We start from the raw sequence: 8530 nt of genomic DNA on the forward strand, positions 1-8530 counted from the left end.
ATATGGCATTGAGATAGATGATTAGACATGCACTAAATGGCAGAATAGGATCAAAAGGCTGAGTAGCCTTCTCCTGTTCCCATGTATCTATCATTCATTTAATTTTGTGAAGAGAAACACAGACCTCTAGACCTGGTAATTCTGAATGAACCAAATGTTAAACCGATTGACCTGACAATGTAAATGTGCGATTGACTGTCTGCAGACACTGTTCATTGACACAATGTGTTTGTTTCACAGGGAAAGATTATGATGACAAAGGTATTGTCTTTAATTTTAGATACCAATTTCTCCAAAGGAACGAGGGCAGAGAGAGTGACCTAAAACGGTTTTGATGACAGACAGACACAAACTCTTTTCCGATAACAATACCCTGAATATTAACATGTATCGTTTTGTTGCAAAGTATTAATTGGGTGAATTTTTTATTCTAACCATATTTGGCCGTGGACCAAATACATTTCATGATGAGAAGATAGAGAGAAAATTGGCAAAGTGAATCATTTGACAGTAATTAGAAAGATAGAAGAGATGAATAATTTGCAATTAAAATCAATAAGATTTAGAAAGTTAAGTTCTAATTTTCAAGTAGTAACTCTTATCAACAATCTGTTTAGCTCTGAATAAACCTCAACATTTCAGCAGAAAGTGCTGACAATATTATTTTCCGAAGAATTCTCTATAATGTTCAGTAACCAATCTGTTTTGTTTTTCTCCAACAGTGGGACCTGGTTACCGTCTAGGTAATGTCTCTAATTCCAATCAACTATTGATCTAAAAGTGGTAGCAATAAAGAAAAAAGCAAATCAATATATGAAAATGCTGAGTTTTGGACTGTGAACTAGATTGAATCAAATTCCTGTTAAAGTTTCCTAAATATATTGTTGGTGTCTGATGATACTGATAGTAATGAGTCAAGTCTCCATCAGGACTGAAAATGTGTTGCTGGAAAAGCGCAGCAGGTCAGGCAGCATCCCAGGAGCAGGAGAATCGACATTTCGGGCATGAGTCCTTGGATGCTGCCTGACCTGCTGCGCTTTTCCAGCAACACATTTTCAGCTCTGATCTCCAGCATCTGCAGTCCTCACTTTCTCCATCAGGACTGGTCAATATCCTGGGACAATGTGAGCACACACTTCCAACATTAAAAAGCCTTCAGGTATTTTGTAATGAGATGAGGAGGAATTTCTTCACTTGGGTTTGGCGGGGGGGGGGGTGGGGGGTTGAATCTTTGGAATTCTCTCCCCCAGAGGCTGGTGAAAGATCAGTCATCGAGTAAATTCAAGACAGAAACTGACAGATTATCAATTTCGCCTCATATCACGGTGCCAGAGACCTAGGTTCAATTCCTGCCTCAGGCAACTGTCTGTGTGGAGTTTGCACATTCTCCCAGTGTCTGTGTGGGTTTCCTCCAGGTGCTCCGGTTTCCTCCCACAGTCCAACAATGTGCAGGTTAGATGAATTGGCCATGCTAAATTGCCTGTTATGTTAGGTGTAGGGGAATGGGTCTGGGTGGGTTGCTCTTCAGAGGGTCCGTGTGGACTTGTTGGGCCGAAGGGCCTGTTTCCACTCTGTAAGTAATCTAATCTAATCAACTGATATGGGCACAGTGTGGGAACATGGCATTGAGATTGATGATCAGCCGTGCACTGAAATAGCAGAATAGGTTCAAACAGCTGAAGAGCTTTCTCCTGTTCCCATGTATGTATTATCCTTTTAATTCTGCAAAGAGCAACACAGACTTGGTAATTCTGAATGAGCCAAATGTTAGAGCGATTGAGGTGAAGATGTAAATTTGCAATTGACTCTTTGCAAACACCATTCATTCACACAATCTGTTTATTCCACAGGGGAAAGTTATGGCAGAGAAGATGTTGTCTTTAATTCTAGAAATCAGTTTCTGAAAAGGAATCAGGGCAGCGAGACTGAGCAATAAATAGTTTTGATGACAGGCAGACAAAACTCACCTCCAAAAACAATACCCTGAATCTATTGTTTTGTTGCAAAGTATTACTTGCAAGAATTTGTTTTTATTCTCACCTCCATATTTGACCATTGACCAAGTACATTTCATTATGGGAAGATATTGAGAATGTTGGCAACATGAATCATTTGATATTCATTTGAAAGTTAGAAGAGAGAAATAAATTACGATAAAATATGGAAGAATTGGAAATGACATTAAAATTTTGAAATACTCACTGTAATCGATTAGTTATTCTGCCCTGAAAGAATCTCAATTATTCAGTGGAAAACTCTGAAAATATAATTTTACAGTTAATTCTCTATAATGTTCAGTAACACATGTTTTTTCTCCAACAGTGGGACCTGGTTATGGTCCAGGTAATATCTTTAATTTTATAGATCTATTAATCTAAAAGTGATATCAATAAAGAATTAGTCCAGTCCACAAATGATAATGTTGAGTTTTTAGCTATGCACTACATTCAAACAAATCCCTGTTAAATTGTCCCAAATACATTGTTGGTGCCCAAACATACCGATGGCAATGTGTCAAATCTCCATCAGGACTTGTCAAAATCCAGGGACAGTATGAGCATTCTATTCCAATATTGAAAAACCAAGGCTTTTGACTGAAATAAGGAGAAATTTCTTCACTGGGGTTGGGAGATGGGTATGTGAATCTTTGGAATTCTTTCCCCCAGAGGCTGGTGGAAGATCAGTCATTAAGTAAATTCAAGACAGAAGCTGACAGATTTTCAATTTCTCCTCATATCAACTGATATGGGCACAGTGTGGGAACATGGCATTGAGATTGATGATCAGCCATACACTAAAATGGCAGAATAGGTTCAAACAGCTAAAGAGCCTTCTCCTGTTCCCATGTATGTATTATCCTTTTAATTCAAACACAGCATCACAAACTTGGTAATTCTGAATGAACCGAATGTTAAATTGATTGAAGTGAAGTTGTAAACTTGCAATTGACTCTTTGCAAACACTATTCATTAACACAATCTGTTTCTGCCACAGGGAAAGGTTATGATAAAAAAGAAATTGTCTTTAATTTTAGAAATCAGTTTCTGAAAAGGAATGAGGGCAGTGAGAGTGAGCAATAAATAGCTTTGATGGCAGACAGACAAAACTCATTTCTAAAGACAATACCCTGAATATTAGCATCTAGTGTTTTGTTGCAAAGTATTAATTGGAAGAATTTTTAAAATTCTAACCATATTTGGCCATGGACCAAGTACATTTCATTATGAGGAGATACAGAGAATATTGGCAACAATGAATCATTTGAAAGTTAGAAGAGATGAATAAATTGCGATAAAATATAGAAGAATTGGAAACAACATTAAAATAGTAATTGTAATCGATTATGCATTCAGCTCTGAATGAACCTCCATTATTCAACTGAAAGTTCTGAAAAAATTATTTTCCAATTATATCTCTACAATGTTCAGTAACAGATCTGTTTTGTATCTCTCCAACAGTGGGACCTGGTTACGGTCCAGGTAATATCTTTAATTCCAATCATCTATTGATCTGAAAGTGATAGGAATAAAGGGAAAAGCTAATCACTAAATGATAATGTTGAGTTTTTAGCTGTGAACTGGATTCAAACAAATTCTGTTGCATTGTTTTGAATATGTTGTTGGTGTCTGTTGATACTGGACTGGTCAATATCCTGGGACAATGTGGGCACACTATTCCAACATTGAAAAGCCTTCAGGCATTTTGAACTGCGATGGGGAAGAATTTCTTCACTGGGGTTGGGTTGGGGGTGGGCGGGGTGGGGGGGATAGGGTTAGTGGGGAGGGGATATTTTCTTGATATTTTCTCCGCCATGGTCTGGTGGAGATATTCTCCTCATATCAACTGATATGTGCATGGTGTGGGGAAGATGGCATTAAGATTGATGATCAGCTGCACAATAAAATGGCAGAATAGGTTCAAACAGCGAAAGAGACTTCTCCTGTTCCCATGTGTGTATTATTCTTTTAATTTTGCAAACAGCAACACAGCCACCCTGAGTGGGTAATCCTGAATGAACCAAATATTAACTGATTGAATTGAAAATGTACATGTGTGATTGACTCTTTGCAAACGCCACTCATTGACACAATGTGCTTGTTCCACAGTGAAAGGTTATGACGGAAAAGGTATTGTCTTTAATTTTAGAAATCGGTTCCTCCAAATGAATGAGGGCAGAGGGGGAGAGCAATAAACGGTTTTGATGACAGTCAGACTCAAATCCTGCTCCAATAACAGTAGCATGCACATTAGTATCAATTGTTTCTTTGCAAAGTATTAATTCGAAGAAATTTTTTTATTCTAACCATATTTGGCCATGGTCCAAATACATATTATTGTCAGAACATAAAGAGAGAATATGAAATATGAATAGATGGACGTCCATTGGAAGGTCTGAAGAGATTAAAAAAGTCAACAAAAATTTGAAAATACATGAACATTTTTAAATCGTAACTATCATCGTTAAGCTATTTAGTTCTGAATGTACCCCAACTATTCAAGGGAAGGCTTGGAAGTATAATTTCACAATAATTTCTCTACAAAGTTCTGCAACAGATGTGTTTTGGTTTTCTTCAAAAGTGAGACCTCTTTATAGTCCAGGAAATGTCTTTAATTCCATAGATTTGTTGATCTAAAAGTGATAGCTGCAAAGAAGTAGTTCAGCCCATACATGATAATGTTGAGGTTTTAACCATGAATTAGATTCAAACAACTCTCTGTTAAATTGTCTCAAGTACATTGTAGGTGTTCAAACATACTGATGGTAATGTGTCAAATCTCCATCAGGACTAGTCAATATCCAGACAAAATATGAGCACAATATTCCAATATTGAAAAACCAAGGCATTTTGAACTGAAATAAGAAGAAATTTTTTCACTCAAAGTGGGGGTGAAATTTTCGTATTCTCTCCCCCAGAGGCTGGTGGAAGATCAGTCATTGAGTGATTTCAAGACAGAAACTGACAGATTTCTAATTTTTCCTCATGTCAAGGCACATTGGTGTGGTGTGGCAACATGGCATTGAGATTGATGACGAGCCAGGCACTAAATTGGCAGAATAGGGTCAAAAGGCTGAGTAGCTTTCTCCTGTTCCCATGTATCTATCATTCATTTAATTATGCAAAGAGAAACACAAACCCCCAGTCTGGGTGATTCTGAATGAACCAAATGTTAAACCAATTGAGCTGAAAATGTAAATGTGTGATTAACTCTCTGCATTCATTGTTCATTGACACAATGTGTTTGTTCCACAGGGAAAGGTTATGATGGCAAAGGTATTGTCTTTAATTTTAGATACCAATTTCTCCAAAGGAACTAGGGCAGAGAGAGCTACCTAAAAACGGTTTTGATGACAGACAGACACAAACTCCTTTCTGATAACAATACCCTGAATATTAGCATCTATTGTTTTGTTGCAAAGTATTACTTGGGTGAATGTTTTAATTCTAACCATATTTGGCCCTGGACCAAATACATTTCATTATGAAAAAATATCAACAAAATTGGCAATGTGAATTGTTTGATAGTCATTACAAAATTAGAAGAGATGAATAAATTGCAACTAAAATCAATAAGATTTGGAAAGTACATTAAAATTTTAAAATTATAACTCTTATTAATAATCTATGTAGCTCTGAATAAACCTCAACATTTCAGCAGAATGTACTGAAAATATTATTTTCCAATGAATTGTCGACAATTTTCAGTAACAGATCTGTTTTGTTTTTCTCCAACAATGGGACCTGGTTACGGTCCAGGTAATGTCTTCAATTCCAATGATCTGTTGATCTAAAAGTGATAGGAATAAAGAAAAAAGCTCATCAATGATTGATAATGTTGAGTTTTTAGCCGTGAACGAGATTCAAACAAATCCCCTGTTAAATTGTCCGAAATGTGATGTTGGTGTCTGAGGATACTGAAAGTAATCGTAGTTCTTGAAATGTAGTTCCAGCGCAGAGGGGTTGAAGGTAGTGAGGTCATGGGAAGGTTTTGCAAGGTCACGAGAAGACACCAGCAATGAGGATGTTGGTTTGAGATGTGGGTACTTCAATGCCAGGAACGTCCGGAATAAGGTGGGTGAACCTGCAGCATGTGTTGGTTCCTGGGATTTCGATGCTGTGCCCATTTCAGAGACATGGGTAGAAGAGGGTCAGGAATGGTGGTTGCAGGTTTCAGAATTTAGCAAGAACAGGGAGGATGGTAAAAGAGGTGGGGGTGTGGCATTGTTAATCGAGGATAGTATTACAGCAGCTGAGATAATGTTTGTCGTCTCATCCGCTGAGGGAGTTTGGGCTGAGGTTAGAAGCAGGAAAGGATAGGTCACCGTGTTGGGATTTTTCTATAGGCCTCCAAATTGTTCCAGGGATGTAGAGGAAAGGATAGCAAAGATGATTCTCGATATGAACAGGAGTAACAGGATAGTCGTTGTGGGTGATTTTAACTTCCCCAATATTGACTGAGAATACTATAGTTCAAGTAGTTTAGATGGATCACTTTTTGTTCATTGTGTGCAGGCAGGTTTTCTGACACAGTATGTTCGACAGGCCAACAAGGGGCGATGCCATATTGGATTTGGTACTGGGGAATGAACCCGGCCAGGTGTTAGATTTGGAGGTTGGTGAGCACTTTGGTGATAGTGACCATAATTTGGTTATATTTACAATTAGCAATGGGCAGGGATAGGTATATACCACAGGGAAAAAGATATAACTGGGGGAAAGGCAATTGTGATGTGATTAGGCAAAATTGAGGATGGGGAAGGAAACTGCAGGGGATGGACACTCTTGAAATATGGAGCTTATTCAAGGAATAGCTACTGCGGGTCCTTGATAAATATGTACCTATCAGGCAGGGAGGGAGTTGTCAAGAGAGAGAGCCATGGTTTATCAAAGACATTGAAGCTCTTGTCAAGAGGACGAAGAAGGCTTATGAGAGGATGAGTCTTGAAGGCTCTGTTAGGGGGCTTAAGAGTTATAAATTAGCCAGAAAATATCTAAAGAGAGTGCTAAAGAGAGCCAAGAGGGAACATGAGAAGTTGTTGGTGGATAGGATCAAGGAAAACCCTAACGCCTTCTATGGGTATATCAGGAATAATAAAAGAATGACTAGAGTAAGATTAGGACCAATCAAAGACCGTAGTGGAAGGTTGTGTGTGGAATCTGAGGACATGGGGAAGCGCTTAATGAATACTTTTCATATTGGAAAAGGGCAATGTTAGTGAGAATACGGAGATACAGGCTACTAGATTAGATGGGATTGAGGTTGACAAAGAGGAGGTTTTAGCAATTTTGGAAGATCTAAAAATAGATAAGATCCTGGGGCTGGGGGGGTATTTATCCTTGGATTCTCTGGGAAACCAGGGAGGAGATTACTGAGCCTTTGGCTTCATTATTTATGTTATCATTGTCAACAGGAGTAGTGCCAGAAGTCTGGAGGATAACAAATGTTGTTTAAGGAGGAGAGTCAGGAAAACCCCGGTAATTATAGGCGAGTGAGCATTTCTTTGGTTGTGGAAAAGATGTTGGAAAAGGTTATAAGAGATAAAATTTGTAATCATCTGGCAAGGAATAAGTTGATTATTGATTGTCAACACTGTTTTGTGACGAGTAGGTCGTGCCTCACAAACCTCATTGAGTTCTTTAAGAAGGTGACAAAACAGGTGGATGAAGGTAAGGCAGCTGATGTGGTGTATTTGAACTTCAGTAAGGCATTTGATAAGGTTCCACATTGTAGGCTACTGTATAAAATAAGGAGTTTCGGGATTGAAAATGATTTAGCGGTTTGGATCAGAAATTGGCTAGCTGAAAGAAGACAGAGGATGGTTGTTGATGGGAAATGTTCATCCTGGAGCTCAGTTACCAGTGGTGTGCCGCTAGGGTCTGTTTTGGGGCCACAGCTGTTTGTCATTTTTATAAATGATCTGGATGTGGACGTAGAAGGATGGGTTAGTAAGTTTGCAGATGACACTAAGGTAGGCAGAGTTGTGGATAGCGCCGAAGGACATGGTAGGTTACGAAGGGACATAGTGAAGATGCAGAGCTGGGTTGAGAAGTGGTAATAGGATTTTAGTGCAGAAAAGTGTGAGGTAGTTCACTTCAGAAGAAATAACAGGAATGCAGAGTACTGGGCTCATGGTAAAATGTTTGGCAGTGGTGATAAACAGAGAGATCTCAGTGTCCAGGTGCATAAATCCCAGAAAGTTGGCACCCAGATTGATAGGGTTGTTAAGACCCTCATCAACGTTTCTAGTCACATCCTCAAAGAACTCGATAAGGTTTGTGAGGCATGACCTGCCCCTCACAAAGCTGCGTTGACTGCATTTAATCAAGCCATGCTCTTCCAGATGGTCATAAATCCTATCCCTCAGACTCCTTTCTAACACCTTGCAGACGACAGACGTGAGACTTACTGGTCCGTAATTGCCGGGGATTTCCCTATTTCCTTTCTTGAAGAGAGGAATTACATTTGCCTCCCTCCAGTCCTCAGGTACGACTCCAGTGGAGAGCGAGGATGCAAAGATCTTCGCAAGTGG

The sequence above is a fragment of the Chiloscyllium plagiosum genome, chromosome 48, assembly GCF_004010195.1.
Source record: "Chiloscyllium plagiosum isolate BGI_BamShark_2017 chromosome 48, ASM401019v2, whole genome shotgun sequence".
Lineage (NCBI taxonomy): Eukaryota > Metazoa > Chordata > Chondrichthyes > Orectolobiformes > Hemiscylliidae > Chiloscyllium > Chiloscyllium plagiosum.